Source organism: Haemaphysalis longicornis, unplaced genomic scaffold, assembly GCF_048455015.1.
Source record: "Haemaphysalis longicornis isolate Haplotype H1 unplaced genomic scaffold, Haemaphysalis longicornis Haplotype H1 scaffold_8, whole genome shotgun sequence".
NCBI lineage: Eukaryota > Metazoa > Arthropoda > Arachnida > Ixodida > Ixodidae > Haemaphysalis > Haemaphysalis longicornis.
In genome coordinates this window covers 140225414-140242218 of record NW_027526445.1, presented here as the reverse complement: position 1 = coordinate 140242218, position 16805 = coordinate 140225414, and positions in this window count along the sequence as shown.

Sequence of the window (16805 nt, the reverse complement as noted above, 5' to 3'; positions counted from 1 at the left end):
ATAAGACTCGAAGTCCCCTAAAACAGCCGTGAGGCTATCAGTGTGCCGGATAAAAATAGTCACGTCATCTGAATACGCAGACACTTTAATGATGATGGTTGGAGTTTTTTGGCACAAGGCCAGCTGGGGCAAAGAGCGCCAAACAAAAGTATCTTACAAAAAAATAGTGGCTACTAAAGCCAGAACAACAATAAAATCAATTAACGGCAATGGTGATGGCTGGTGTATAGGGCCAGATTTGATTATGCGTGATAGGAAATGAGGTTTAAAAACTTTACGTCTGATAAATACTCAAACACACGTTTCACGGAAACTATGGCATCGTCACCTATAAACAGCGTTGGATGTAGTGGGATATGTTGTCTGTAGAGTTCTCTGAAGTGTTTGTGTCGTGTTGTGTGAAGTGCCTTGCAAGTGATTAGTATGTGCACCACGGATAGGGCCTCTCCGCACCTGCCGCACTGGGGTCTAGAAGATCCCGTCAGCAGATACGAGTGCGTTGCATGGGTGTGCCCTATCCGCAGCCTAGCCAAGGCGACTTCTGTGTGTCTGTTGTGTGAGTCAGCGGTGTACCGTCCCAAGTGTGGCTTTATTACATGTAGTTTGTTGTCTGTCTGTTCATCCCAGTGTGTTTGCCATGTTCTGCGCAGGTGTTGTCTTATGTGTGGCTTGAGGTCTGTGTAGGGTATCGTTGTAATGTCTACAGTGTTCCTGAGTACAGCAGCAGCGGCCCTCTCGTCTGCCAACTCGTTCCCAGCGATCCCTGCGTGTCCTGGGACCCAGCAGAGGAGCAGCTCATGCTTTCGTGCATACACGGACATAATAGTGTTGAATACAAGATTAACTATGTGGTTTTTGGAGGGCTTGTGCGATGCCAGTGCGATGCCAGTGCGCGAACAACACCCAAAGAATCTGTATAGATGATGGAATTGGGAATCTGGTTCTCAAGAATGTGTTGTACAATATGTAAAATTCCATACGCTTCTGCTGAAAAAATTGTTGCGTGCACGCTTATGGTTCTGGCGGCATTGAAATTCCGAACATGAGCAATGCACGACACCATAGTGGAGGTTTTAGAAGCGTCACTATAGAATTCTGCACGTGGGTATTTAAATTGCAAAGAAAGAAAGTGCTGCAGTATTGCAGCTCGCGGAACCCGATTTTTGTCAAGTTTCATAAAAAAAAAGGTCGGAGGACACAGGATGAACTTTCCAAGGAGGTAAAATGTCTGAAAAGGATGACCTGTACACATCTAAAAACGAAGCGCTCAGATCCGAGGCTCGCTCTTTCACTCTAAGTGAAAAGGGCAGCGGAACGGATGGGCGATTTACAAAAAGCACAGATGTGGATGTGTCGTTAAAGACAGGATAAAAAGGATGGTTATTCAGCGATGAAATTTTAAAAGCATAAAGTAAGTCCATGTACGTCCGTTGGTTCTCAAGGCTCCACTTATTACACTCGGCATACAGACTCTCGACAGGGCTAGTGCGAAAAGCGCCCGAAGCAAGCCGTAGCCCCAAGTGTAGCACTGGGTCAAGCATTCGCAACGCTGTTTTAGTCGCCGACCCATATACCACACTGCCATAGTCTAAACGAGACCCAACCAAAGCAGTATAGAGCCGTAGTAGGAGTTCTTTGTCGGAACCATACGATTGGTGGGAGAGAACCTTAAGTATATTCATTGTTTTTAGACATTTATGTTTAAGTTCCTTGATGTGTGGAATGAATGTGAGTTTCTGGTCAAACACAACACCTAAGAACTTGTGCTCCTTGTTCACATGAAGCGACACGCCATTCAGAGTAATGTCTGGGTCCGGATGGACCCCGCGCTTCCTGGAGAACACAACGCAGGAGCTTTTTGCAGGATTCAATTTAAACCCATTCTTGTCTGCCCAGCCGGCAAGCTTCTTGACACCAAGCTGGACTTGACGTTCGCATATTGACATATTACATGATTTAAAAGATATTTGCACGTCGTCTAGATACATAGAATAAGAGATTGTTGGTGGCAGTGCCTTTCCAAGAGAGTTCATCTTTACTATAAAGAGAGTGCAACTCAACACGCCACCTTGCGGCACGCCATTTTCTTGGACGTGAACCTTTGAAAGTGCACAACCAACTCTTACTCTGAACGTTCTCTCCGACAAATAACTTGTAAGGGTGTTCAACATATTACCCGAAACACCGAATGACCTGAGGTCACTAAGGATCCCATAACGCCAAGCGGTGTCGTAGGCCTTCTTGAGATCGAAAAAGACAGTTAAACAGTACTGCTTATGCACGAAGGCATCCTTGATGTATGAGTCAAGTGCAACCAGTTGATCTTTTGTCGATCGCCCCACCCTAAAGCCGGCCTTGCAGCTCTAGAGAAGACCATTGTACTCGAGGAAGTACACGAGCCTGCGATTGATCATCTTCTCGAAGAGCTTGCACAGGCAGGTCGTCAGGGCTATTGGACGGTAACTTGAGGGGGATGACGGGTCCTTTCCCTCCTTCAAGAAAGCCACTACAATACAACACATACTCATGTCTTGACTTGGCGATTGGCTCCGCAGTTCTCTTTCCTCTCCTCGAGTGGGGTGTGGGCACTGACCCATACGGTAGTGACCACTTCCCCACCTCACTAACATACATAGGTAAAGGCCCATGCAGTCCATCTTCCCATAATAGGTTCAATGAAGCACGAGCTAACTGGAATACATTTACAGAGACATCCAAACTACACCACACATCCATAGGACACCTACACGTCGAAGAAGCTACCCAACTCCTCACGGCGCACATCCTCGACGCCGCCGGAAAGTCCATTCCCCACGCCTCTGGTGCCCCGCGCAACCAGCGGAGGCCGTGGTGGAATGAGGACTGTAGGCGGGCGCGAGAGGCCCAGAACAAGGCGTGGGGTATCCTTCGTCGGTACCGCACGTCGGGAAACCTCCTCTTGTTCAAACGGGCCAATGCATTAGGAAAACGTGTGCGCCGTGAGGCAAAACGAGAGAGTTGGCGTACATTCCTGGTCAGTACAACAGGGGACACTCTGGAAGACCAGGCTGACACACTCGCACAACACTTCCAACACGTGTCCAGTTCAGCACACTACACGAACACTTTCTTGAAACATAAAGCCTCTTGTGAAAAGAAGTCCCTACACGACAACAACAAATCACAGACTTCTTACAACTCCCTCTTTTCACTACATGAGCTGAGGGCTGCTCTGAGCACGTGTAAACCCTCAGCTCCAGGCGCAGACAACATTACATACACAATGATACAACACCTACACGCATACACTTTACCCATGCCTTGTCCGCGCAGGGGGAGACCCCTAATTTTGTGATTATCAACGAGTTTTCTGATGAAGGGGTCCAATCGCCAAAAATATTAATCCTGAGAAAGACAACAAGAAAGAATGCAAAGAAGCACAGCGAATGCACAAGATAAGCCTAAATGGCAGCTAGCTCTGTCTTCGTTCTTGCTCTTGTCTGATTTATATAAGGCTTCATTGGACTCGCTGAATAATGACGCCTCTAGGTCAGTCTCGCAGTTCGACTTCCTTGTATTGCTTGCTGGCAAACTTTCGTTTGTTTGTCTATTGTTATATACTTATCATATTGTGGCGGCCAATTAGAACAGCTAGTAGACAAAGTAAGCCATCCTGATAGCAATGAGCTGATTTTCTGACGGGCCCTCAAAGCCTCCGGAACTCTAACAACACATCCAAAATATTGCGCATCCGCATGCCCAGAATTTGGGCTTGCTCTTCTGACAGCGTGAAGCACATTATTATCATTTGTGTAAGTAGACCCAAAATTTAAACGAAATACCAGAAAAGAAGATATTCAAGCTGGATGTTTTATTTCAATAACTGATAAATATGTGAAATCCTGGATGACAATTGACACATCAAACTGGCGTCTTCATGAGACCGAACTGAGAACCTACAACCCTCATCCGCATCGACCGCCTCTTACGGGCTGCCAGTTGTTCACAGACACTCGCGCGCGTACGCGGTGAGTGTTAGGCGACTGTCGTAGCACCGTCATTTTTAAAGACGATAGTCTTTCTTGGGCTACTTAAACCCAGACATTTTGGTGTTTTTATGTCTGTCTGTCTGTCTGTCTGTCTGTCCGTCTGTCTGTCTGTAACTCGATTCAACCACCCGGCCAAAGTAGAATTGATATTGCGCAATAGTATTATATACTCACAGCCAAATGTAAACGTCTAAGCCCGGTTTATATGTTCATACTTGTCAACTTTGTTGAACAAGAACAAGACATTACGCAAATATAAGACAGGAAATCAGTACGCAAGGGATATTTACAGTGTTCCTTTATTTAAAAAAATCATGGATGCTTGGTTTTACAATACCAAATGATATTCTACATCTACTGTAGAAAACCGCCGCCTCCTGGCGGCATATGAAAAATCACGCGGCAACAGGAAAGAAAGGTTCCACTAGCTAGGTTCCACGTTCTGCTTGGAACGCACGTGGAGCACGGCCACGCGGTTCTATAAACCTTGTAGTCGGCCGCCTCCATTCACGCGCGTCTCCGCCGTACTGCAGCACTGGCATCGAGGAACCCGGCCTGTAGCAGTGGAACGCGGTAAATTCAAATCGCCTTGCGCAAACCTTTAGTGTGTTTACCTTGGGATGAGCACGACGGTACAGGAACAGCATGAGAGGTGAGCGGGTAAGCAAAGGGGGGCATTTCCTTGGCAAATGTCTACAAAGGCTATCGTCTTTTGACGACATTTGCAACGAAAGGAGCAGATACGCGGCCGCCAATTTTTTTGAATGGAAGAGCACGTACTGTTTGCTTGTTGGCTTAGCGCTGACGTGCCCGCCATGCGCATGAAGCTCAGGGACATTATTTTTTCGCTGATATTATTGCCCATCAGAAAAGGAAGAAAAACCCTTATAGGTGCCCGAATGATAATGCAGGTCCAAATTAAAAAAACTGAAGTACTATTTAGGCCCTGTCAGCAACGTACTCGCGACCAAGCTTGCTTTCGTCAATAGCGTTGCAAGTAGATTCAAATTTTACAATGGGAATCATAGGTGCCAGGTGTATATTTTACTCCAAATTATCGTGTAAAAGTTATTGCACGTGAAAATGTAGAAGGTCTCTTGACCATATTGCGGTAGAGGGCATTCACGGTAATTTTAGAGTGCTCCGGACATTCATTTTATAGTAAGAGCCCGAATGTCCAACGAGACGAGAGATCCACCGAGACCGAAGGTCCATTCGAGCCTGAATGTCCAACTAGACGAAAGATCCAACGAGACGAAAGGTTTAATCGAGCCTGAATGTCCAAAGAGACGAAAGATCCAATGAGACGAATATCCACTGTTGGACCTTCCGTCTCGTTGGAACTTTGGTCTCGTCGGACATTTAGACGCTCAATCTTGGACATTCACGCTCGATTGGACCTTCAGACTCGGCGGATCTTTCGCCTCGCTGGACATTCAGGCTCGATTGGACCTTTCGTCTCGTTGGAACATTCGTCTCGTTGGATATTCAGGCCAGAAGCGCGCCTCCATGCCCCCGCCGCCGCCTCCGACACATTGGGGGTTTGTTGTCCCGCACGCCACGAAAGAACCGTTGGCTTTTAGGAATAACTAACACGAGTCAATTTCTGCAAACGATTGCTGGTCAAGTGAGAGTTTCATCTTTGAGTGGATTTCCAGCATGACTTTTATTTACGGTTTTTTATCAAACATACGCCATTCAATAATTGAAAGGGTTTCTCAAAGTAGGTTCGGTGATGGCGAATATTTGTTTAGAAGCAAACGTAGCATATACCTTAAGCTAAAGCTGCATGTTGTGCATCATTACGTAACTAATTATTGTATACAGCAGCCGTTCTGGGAAGCACCTTATGGAAGAGCGTTTCTTATTTTATGTCTCTGTTTCTCTTGGAACCGCTACGGCTGTCTAAACAGTAGTGTTGTGCTAATGCATTCTACTCACATGTTTATTCACAACTATGAAGTCAGATACTCATTTTCATACCCGTAGCTTGTGTCAAAAGCTATACCGCAAGTGTTACGTTGTATCATGAAAGCTTTTATGATTGAGCTGAAATTTTTCGGTTCCTTCTTGTTTACATTTAAAGGGGCCCTGAAAGGCGTTTTGAGCACACTAAATGAACTAGCGCAATCGTTAGATTGGGTCATCAACGTCATCTGTGCCAAGTATCACTCTTTTACGCGCAGCGGAAAGCTCACACTTTTGTTGCAAAGTTTGTCGCGTTTTTCTTACCCTTCCCTTCGAGTTTTTGGACGCCGCCATCTTCACATGTCTGCGTCATCAATTCCCAGATGTTCGTCATGAGCTACACATCCTGTTATTGGGCGACTTTTTCACGCACTTCCGGCCAAGAGATGAGCCGTCTGCTCTCCGGCTGATCTGCCAGCGTAGTGCCGGAGTGCTTGGACATTTTAAGACAAACGAAACAAGTGTAAACAAGCGCTTAACCGTTTGTAGTGAATGCAACACGGCAATAACACGACATGGATATTCTCTTAGCTGAGTACGTTCCATAAAGAAAGCGTTGAAGCCTCGTGGCACTTCTTTCGTCCAATCGCAGCGAACGGCCTGAGCCGAATGCCCGGATTTGATGCACACCTTTTTATTCAACTTCAGAACAATCCAGAGATGCGTTTCGAACGAACACAACGTCACAACATGCGTTGCAAATCTGAACAGCAATTGACAGACGATGGGTTGCCTCCTCCTGCCCGTCGTAAATTCGGCACTCACCTCCCGCGCGGTTTGCGGGGACCTTTTGTTTCCTCCATGGCGGGGACGAACACCAAGTCACTTAACTCTGGCGCACAAGCCGAGATGGCTTTTAGCTACGCACACTGCACATACGCCATGCGAGGTTGAGTCGTATGTCGCTCGAGAAAGATAATCCAGACCATGGGAAGCACTATCCACCCGCAGAAGCACAGCGTCGCATTTCATCGCGAAACAAAGGCGTCCACAACACACACACCATCGCCTCCTGTAATGCCAAACGCATCTCGCACTTCCCAATGGGAGTGAGTGGTACGCCTGCAGTGCCCACATGTCGTGAGGTGGGGCCCCAAGCTGAACCGGGATCACGGAACCGTAACTGACTTCTAGAGCGGTTTGTGCCTTGTTGCCAAGGCAACCGATGTTTAAGATTGTCAAAGAAATGGCGCTCGCTCCAACGCTAGAAAGCTCAGAGCTGCGGCGGAGCATGTTTTGCCAACGTTGCCGCTCTCCACCACGCGTCGCCTCAAGCTGAACTGGTCACATAATTGAAGCGTTTTGTGCACGGGTTCTGTATCGTTTTAAAATGTCTTTTTCACATGCCGCCGACAGGAATTACCACCGCCGCAAAATAAGACCCGGAACCAGCGGGGCCACATCTGTTACGGCGCTTTTTGGATAAATAGTGCGCGGTGCATCAAAGAGAACGAGCGCACGATCCTCCCCGTGCGGCTGCGAGTTCGCCGCCGATAGCAACTGCCGCAACGCACACCGTGAAAGGGCAAGGCCAGGCCGCCAGATTTTTCGTTCGCTTTTCCAGCCTTGAGCGGAGTGCGGGATCCATGGTGTCAACAAAGCTTGCCCGTAGCAGACGGCAGTATGAACAGCGCAACAGCGGAAGTACGTCACCGCTCCGGAGCGCAGCATCATGGGAGGGAAGGCTGGCGCGCCGTCAACAGCGGAGAGTAAGTTGAAAGGAGGAGGAAACGCTGCGGGACAATAATGCACGGTTTTTGATTTACGAGTTCTCAGCTAATACTCATCGCTTTAACAAAATCCTTGCGGGAGGAGATTGCTAATATATTGCTTTATTTGGTTACATGTACATCCATGCATCGGCGGAAGGTATTTCAGGACCCCTTTGAGCCTTGAATGTTTACATAACATTGCCGTTAACAAGCAAAGTTCTTCAATGAATGCAATAAACTCGTTCGGATGGTTCACATGATTCTGTGTTCCTCTTGTGCTCAAAATATCTGTGGACGAATGGTGTGTTGATTAAAAGCTTTCGAAAGTCCTAACATAATGTTTTGCAGAACCAGTAAGCAGGGCTTGCCACTTCAGACTAAGAAAAAAGAACATTAGTTCTAATCCAGAAAGAGTATGAAAAATGTTCAGTGACATCCCTTTGACGGCATTCTGGGTATGTACGCTGGACATTCAAATGCACCCCCACTGGACTGTCTGCGGATACGAATTGGATAACCGAAGGATGCTGAAATATCCAAAGCCAGAAGTACTTAGAATGTACCCTGGTTTTCGTGCTTAATCTTGGGCAGAGTAGTGATTAAAAATTGGGAAGTAAGTTATTAGTTCAGATCAGTGCCTTGCACATCATTTTTCAAGCCTTTCCGTTTTTTCTGCGTGTTGGAAAATGTAAAATTGAGCCCATAATTGGTTCATAATGTTCGTTTCTACAAAGAAAGTTTTTATACAACCTCCCTGGTTTCCACCGCATCGTTCAGGACGATTGCGCTAAAAAGTGATGTCTGTCCGTATTACAAGCCATGCACCGGTGACCAATTCAAAAAACCTTTTTCTGTTGGCTCACGTAGTGATCAGCTGATCGCGAAATCTAGCAAAATTTGGAGACTGTGTAGACAAACTTGTTTTCTTTGGTTAGATTCGTGCAATACAATGAATGTGGGCTTTTTGACGCAGCCACTGCGCATGTTTTGGTCTTTTTATTTAAAGAAATTACTCAGTAAACCTAAGTCCCATTACGTGGGTTGAAGGCTAAAGCGTACCAATTTTAATGCTTTGTAATGCTCCAAATTGTTCGCGTTTCTTTCTTCGATTTCGTGTCTCTTTTATCGCGAGTTGCTGGATCTGGTGGGCCGAGGGGCCGTAACTGCTTCCCAGAGTTACAGCATTCGTCTGCTTGCCCCTCTTATTCATTTTCTCACGTGCACGTCTTATGTGGTAGCTTCCGGCTACCCGTTGTTCTTCTCTGCCACAGTTGCCGGCAGGCTATCCGTTGTTCTTGTCTGCCACAATTGCCCGCCGGGATCTGTGGTGTCGGGAGGTACTTCCTTGGTGCTCGTACTACGTGTGTCCGAATGCCGCACCAACCTATCTACATTTATTTCTCTTTGTAGGGGTGGTCTTTTTGGTACCATTCTGTAGACAGACTACAAGAGGCGGCTGGGATCACGATAAGGTTTTTGAAGCATTATAAATTTTGCCTTTAACCAACGCGGATTAATCGAACATGATGGCTGTACAAAGTAAAATACATGTATAGAGGGGAGTAGCAAAACCATTTGGCGTCCCACAGAGGAGGATCATCTGCACCGTTGTTCAAAGACGGCTTCACATAGGAGTTCTACTTGGATATATAAATATTTGTATCAAAAAAATAAAAAGTAATGACTTAATTTTTGCTTTTGTTTTATTTTTAGCAAAACAACCTCGCATCGTTGATAAAAAAATCTAAAACTGCGCAGTTGTTTATGTTTGATTTGTACAAAGACAATGTCTTAGAATGACAATTATTATATTACCTTTTCTTCGGTTTTAGGCAACTTGCAATTTTATGCTATAACAAAACATTTTACAAATGTCAATTTCTTGGTGTGTTCACTGCGTAATTTAACAATGATCATTTAAAATCTAAAGCGCATATTTCCCCCTTTAAATGAATGATCTTCTCCGTCTGCGCCCATAAACCCTATGTTAGGTCATTGCAAAAATATATTATAGTAAACGTTTTCAAGAATATTTTTTCTGCCTTCGAATGTCTGCCTAACTGACACAAAACTGGCACTTTTGCCGCTGCGGGAAAGCACTTTGAAAAATGGCCACTCGTTGGAATGCATCTTTGAAGCAATATATCCTGACCGCAGCTTCGTATCTGCTTCTATAATTCTTTGTAGTAGTAAGTTTTTTCGAAATGTTTTTTTTGGATGATGTAGTCTCCAAACTTCGAAAAATGGCCGCTCGATGCAATGTATCTATAAAGCAATATTCCCCTTTCCGGTTCACACGACTCAAGCTTACTCCAACCGGAAGGGCTACACTTACCCCGCTCGACTACAGGCCTCCCCCAAAATGCAAACAGAGGCAACGCACCCCTCTAGCCATGCGGAAATCTATGAAAGCATCCCCCATTCCAAGAAATATGCGCCCCATCTACTAGGCACGTCTAGCAACCCGGGTTCGCGCCATCAAAAAAAGCTTTCCAAACTCACCCTTGACTCGGTACACGGATGCCTTTCTGTACAGCCAACAAGCTGCCCATGTCGTGAGTGTAACCGACGCCATCTGTGCAAAACTCACGGCCGCTACAGTTCCCACGACATCTATTGAGGCAGTAGAACAACTTGCCATCGCTCTGGCTGCCACCACTGGAGACGATTACATCACTGTAATGACCGACGCGCAAACCGCTTGCTGCAACTTCCTGCGAGGTGAATAACTGCGGGCCTCAAAAATCTTCCAAGTACGCCAAATCCCGGAAATATACCTTATCAGGCCCCCCTCACACATACACACGTCCATCGAGGCAAATGAGGCAGCCCACGCCACTTCACGCGTTCATACCAACCGGGCCATTTCTCAAGACAGCAAAGACACGTAGCCCTTTCGCTCTTCCAAGCCTTAGTATATACACAGACATCCTGACCCATTACCGCAACCAATGATGACAGTTCCCCCGACCACATCCCCATTTATCCAGGGTCGAGGGGACTACCTTTCGCCGACTTCAAACGAATTCTTTTCATCCCGCCACTCTCCATCATGCCATGTACACCTCCCTCTACTGCGCTACCTGTAATTTCTGTCCCCAACCTGGCGACTTATACCACATGGTATTGGACTGTCAGAAAACTCCATCCCGTGCCCCTAATCTTCCCCCAACGTACGAGCAGTGGGCGACCCAGCTGGCCAGCACCGACCTCTCAGTCCAGCGTAGCCTGGTCGAAAGGGCCAGGGCAGCCAGTGCAGACCAGGTTTTCCCGGACTAGAGGAGGCTCCCCACCAGGCAGGCCCACAACTATCAGCGCCTGAAGGTCGTCTAAACATAGTTTATTCACTCACTCACTCACTCGACAGTTCCTATCTCCTTCCGTAATTGTGGGTAGTGGTAAGTTCTTTAAAATATTTGTTTTTTTGTTTGATTTTCTCTCCACAAAACTGGATGATGAACCCCCCCAAAAACTTTCCACTGCATTATAATTGATAGCGTCTTAACAAGAAACCACCCCTAAAAAACTCATACAGAGAGAGAGAGAGAGAGAGAGAGAGAGAGAGAGAGAGAGAGAGAGAGAGAGAGAGAAACTTTATTCAGTTTGCCAAGTGTGTTGCTTAGGCATGGGCCGTGAGCCCTTGGGCTCTGGCAGCGTCCTCAGCCGGCTGGACAGCCCAGAGTTGGTCTGCCGGGCAGAAGCTGAGCAGCACGGTCTCCCAATGTTCACTCTTAGTGATTGCGCGGCCATTCGTGATCGCCTGTGGACATTTACATAACATGCCATAACATAACATGACATTACCAGGTCCGCTCTTTCCTGGCATCAATGACAGTCAGGGGAATAGCGCCCTGGGTACCAATAGCTATGCACAAGTGGGTTTGGATACGAGTGGGTCTGCAAGAGTCTCCCGACCACCTAATGCCGCTTACTGAGGGATGGGTGCGCGGGTAGGAAGCGGGCCCGGCTTTAACGATAATGACCGGTAATGTTACTGTATGACAATAGCCTGTACCTGCCTGACATGGGGTCGAGCTTTGCATCGGGGGTGCCGTCCGCTCCGTCGGTAAAGCCTCGAACAGCTTCGGGCGCAGACTCCTTCCCTGCAAAACCGGAGTGGGCGGGGTCCAAATTAAGTTGAACTTGTCTGTCCGGTTTTCGAGGTGGACACCAGAAATTAGGATTGCGGAAGCCTCCGTCGATATGTGCCCTCGTGAGAAATTTAGAGTCGCTGATTTGTAATCACTGATGATTGTCTTGATTTTTCTGGAGGCAGCCATGGCTAGAGCAATGGCTGCTTCTTCTCCAACCACCGAGTCTCTCGTGTGGACAGAGCAGGAGGCGATGGTGTTACCCTGATTGTTGACCACCGCTGTGGCCATTGTTTCGCGACCAGCGTAATCGGCTGCGCCCGCGTAGGTAACGTTCTCGACTTTCGCAAAGCGTCTTTGCAGGACACGGGCTTTCGCCTCTCGCCACTCCTTGTTATGTATAGGATGCATGTTACGCGGGAGCGGAGAAACGTGAATGTTCTCCTTTATTGTTGAGGGGATCGCGAAACTGATAGGCGTGCTGTGGGGGTGAGCTAAACAGTACCCAGCGAGTCGAGTATGTGGCGCCCCGTTGTGCTGTAGGTCAGCCGTACTAGTTGCCCCAGCCGTTGAGCCTGAATGAGTTCATCCAGACTATTTGTAAGGCCCAGGGCCTCAAATCGTTTGGTGAACGTATGTAGTGGGAGACAAATGGCCCGCTTGTAGGCTCTGCAGAGGAGAGCGTCTATTTTTATTGCCTCTGCCCGCTTTAGCCGGACGTACGGAGTGGCGTACGTCGCCCGACTTACAATAACAAAAAAAAAAGCGCTGCGTGTGTCTAGTCTCTTCTTTTGTCCTGTCGTTAGCGCTGTTTTTCTCTTTTAGCATCATGTACCAACTGGTCCGCGTTACCCCTCTTTTACAGTTCATTACTACAAAGGCCTGTACAATGCGTGGGAGGTTAGATTCTTTCATTATGTGGTTGCGACTAGCTATCCTGGATATTAGCCTGGTTCTTCTGCGCACAACCTCTTCGAGTGCTAGCAAGGTTTAGGAATTATGTCCATTCGCTTGTATTCGAAGTCCCAGAACGCGAATCTGCGGGACGATGGGAATGCGGTGCGAACCGGTGGCAAAACGTTGGACTGAAGAAGGAGGGGAAGTAGATTTTCTCGCTCTGCTGGTGGGACGGTAGATAAGTAGTTCTGATTTTTCAGGGAATCCGCTGAAGCCCCTGGGTGCAACGTATTTTTCGACTGTGTTTTTTGCTTGCTGGAGAATGTCCTCAATGTGACCGTCACTACCGCCGCAAACCCACAGTGTCACATCATCGGCGTGGAGGCTATGCTGGAGCTCTTCTATGCTATTGAGTACATTGGGAGACCGATCATTGACACGTTGACAAGGAAGGGGGAAAGAACCGAGCCCTGTGCGGTTCCCTTCTGCCTAGGTGAATTTTGTCTGATTTAAGTACACCAATCTGATAGTTGCTGTTCGATCGCTGAGAAAGTTGCGAATGTAGCTGTATACCCTCTTCGCGACCCCGAGGCTGTTGAGATTCTCTAGGATTGCCGAATGTTTGACGTTATCGAAGGCTTTAACGAGGTCGAGCCCGAGGACGGCACGGGTATCTGTTGACGATGAGCGCGCTCCTTCAATAACGTCGTGTTTCAGTCGAGGCATGACATCTTGTGTCGAGAGTTTGGGCCGGAAGGCGGAAGGTGGGAGGGTATAAAGAATTTTCTCTTTCATGTAGGCGTTGATCCTGTTTATTATTTCATGTTCCAGGATTTTTTCTACACACGTGGTGAGGGAAATTGGACGAAGGTTGTCAACTTGGAGCTTTTTGCGGGTTTAGTGATGGTGGTGACGTTGGCCGCTTTCCATTGAGCGGGGTTGGGGCCCGCGTCCCATCACACGTTAAAATAGCACGCGAGAGTCTCGATGGAGTCGTCATGTAGGTTGCGGAGTATCTTATTTGTTCTGCCATCGGGCCCCGGCCACGGTGTAAGATATATTATTAGGTGAGGACACAGCTTACAAAACGAACGTGTGCTCTTTGTTCTGATAAAGTCGCCAAACTGGCGCCGTTGAGACCGTTGACTGCAGCGCCCTCCAGCGGCAGAGCAAAGAAGCTGCCCGAGCGCCGCCCACTCGGAGGGGTTCGGATCTCTTCGGCTCCTTCTCGGGCCTTCTCGGCAGCTTCCGTAACCGGTCGTCTGCTCGATTTCTGCTCGCCGCAGCTTGGCTGGTTCCGCCGACCGGGGGTGCAGACGATAATTGGAAGAAAGCCGCGCGAAAGCCTTTGCGCTCAGCCCAGTGCTTCAATGTGTTCTAAGCATGTGTTTTGAGTCGGTAACAATCAAAAGAAGGTATAAAATACTAAACCGAAGGGAATATGTGCCTTGGTAGCCGTTGAGCGCTCACAGAAATGAGATTTTATGCTGCGCTTTTTATGCTTGCGCAAAGAAAAAATGGGGTGCAAATGTTTTATTGAGTACGTACTGCAACGGATGGCAAGAAAACGTGACAGTAATCAACGTTACCTGAGATCCTAAACGAATTAATGCGTGCTCTGCAGCCATCCGCAGCAGAAAATGATGCTACTTGCGGTCAGCATTTTTCTGGGAGTGCGGTTGCACGAAACGGTTCTTTTTGGTGCTTTGAGGGGATGTACCACTGAATGTCGAAGAGGTGCGCGCTCGCAAACGATGCAGTGCCGTCGACTTTACCGTTGGCTACAGCCCCCCAAGCTACTCCGTACAAGCAGCGGCAAAAGAAAGCGTCCGCTGCCGAAACAACGCTCCTACATACAAAGAAAGTAGGCAGTTTGTGAAATGGATTAAACTGGCGGCGAGTACGCTGATGTTTCTTCGTCGTAAATGACGTTGCACAACTGGGGCTCCAGCGGAGACGAATCGATGTTGTCAAACTCACTGCCGGTGTCCAATGTTCTGAGGAGCTGCGCGCCCGTCTTAATGAACTTAGGACGCCCGAAATCTCGCAGCTGTTTAAACAATGCAATAAATTACGCGTTAAGATCGCGTTGTGTTAGCTCACACGGTGAGCTCAAACAATGTTGTTTTACACGCATGCCGCAGGTGCCTGCGAACCACCTGGCTTCGGACAGTCGTTGTTCAAGTCGCTTGAAGCCTCGGTCGCTTCGAAGCTTAGTTAAGAGTTCTTCCACCAGATGTCCTTTCAATCAAAGGTCCACGCGCGGCGCCACGGCACCACCAACTCTATTTGACAGATTTTTGGGCTGCTGTGTCCACACCTAAAAGTATACCTTACACCGTGCCTTGTACTAACCGACGCCGTTTTAGAAGCACTAAAAGACCAGGGAATAGAGGACACCTACATACAGAGGTCGGCAAACTCACTCATGAGTCCACTCACTCAGACTCATTTGGACTCAAACTCACGCGTGAGTTTGAGTTTGAGTGAGCGCGAGGCTAGTGTGGCATGGTGAGTTTGAGCTTGAGTGAGTTTGAGCCGAGTGATCACGACTGAGTTTGAGTCCGATTGAGTTTGAGTCCATTTTGAGTTCTGAGTACATTTTGAGTTTGAGTCCATTTTGAGTTCTGAGTACATTTTGAGTTTGAGTCCATTTTGAGTTCTGAGTACATTTTGAGTTTGAGTCCATTTTGAGTTCTGAGTACATTTTGAGTTTGAGTCCATTTTGAGTTCTGAGTACAATTTGAGTTTGAGTCCATTTTGAGTTCTGAGTACATTTTGAGTTTGAGTCCATTTTGAGTTCTGAGCACATTTTGAGTTTGAGTCCATTTTGAGTTCTGAGTACAATTTGAGTTTGAGTCCATTTTGAGTTCTGAGTACATTTTGAGTTTGAGTCCATTTTGAGTTGGAGTTCATTTTGAGTTCTGAGTACAATTTGAGTTTGAGCTCATTTTGAGTTCTGAGTACATTTTGAGTTTTAGTCCATTTTGAGTTTGAGTCCATTTTGAGTTCTGAGTACATTTTGAGTTTGAGTCCATTTTGAGTTCTGAGTACATTTTGAGTTTGAGCACATTTTGAGTTTGATTACATATTGAGTTTTGAGTACATTTTGAGTTCTGAGTAAATAGGAGTTTTAAGTCCATTTGGAGTTTGAGTACATATGAGTAGCCTAGCAGGCAGCTATGGTTGGCTGTTAAGTTTCATGCGTCACTGTGAGCTCGGAATTCAAGTTACCTGCGGGTATGGCACCAATCGCGATCTGCATGATCGGTTGGGAGGGAGGTGGTGTCTGATTTTTTTTAGTTTCTTGTTGAATTTTTATGGCCATAAGCACTTGCTGTATACCTAATTTTCGCGGCTGGGCGCGTGAGTGATAATTGACTGGTGAGGTCATAAAAAAGGGTTGTCTTAACTTTTCCTCCTGACGGATCCACTAAGAGCGTGGGAAAGGGTGGTGGGAAAGCACACGGCGGCGCTGGCGTGCTGGTTGTTCGCCTGCTACTGTTAACGGCTTGATATACTAGGGGTCACAAAGGAAGAGGTGAGAGCCGGGGGGAAATGGGGGCGGGGGCTGTCCTTTCTACTGTTTCAAATGAATTAGCTGAATTGACTGGGCAGCGCCCCTTAAGACAGAATAATGACCACATTAGATTGGGTGAAAAGTGAAACTGATGAGGCTAAGGCGTGTAAGGTATCAAATGAAAGGTCCGGATTAACGGAATCACGCGGGGTAAATAAAAAAAATGCTTCCTGATTGTAGTCATCAGGCAGTCATAATGAGTCATAGATTGGGTTAAAATTCAAAATGACGCTGCGAGGGCATGTGGGGAATCAAATTCAAGGTCTCGATGTGGGGAATCATTCGGGACGAACATGAGATATGGATGTATCATGACGTAGTCATGGTAAATCAAAGATTCGGTTAAAATTCAGGTTCATGACGCTAGGCCGTATCAAATTAAAGGTCTCGATGAGGGTAATCACGGGCTTCCTGATTATTATCATGACATAGTCAAAATGGGTCATAAATTAGGTTAAAATTCACAATGATGCCACTGGGTGTCCGGGGTATCAAATTGAAGGTTCCGATAAGGAAAATCACGTGGGAC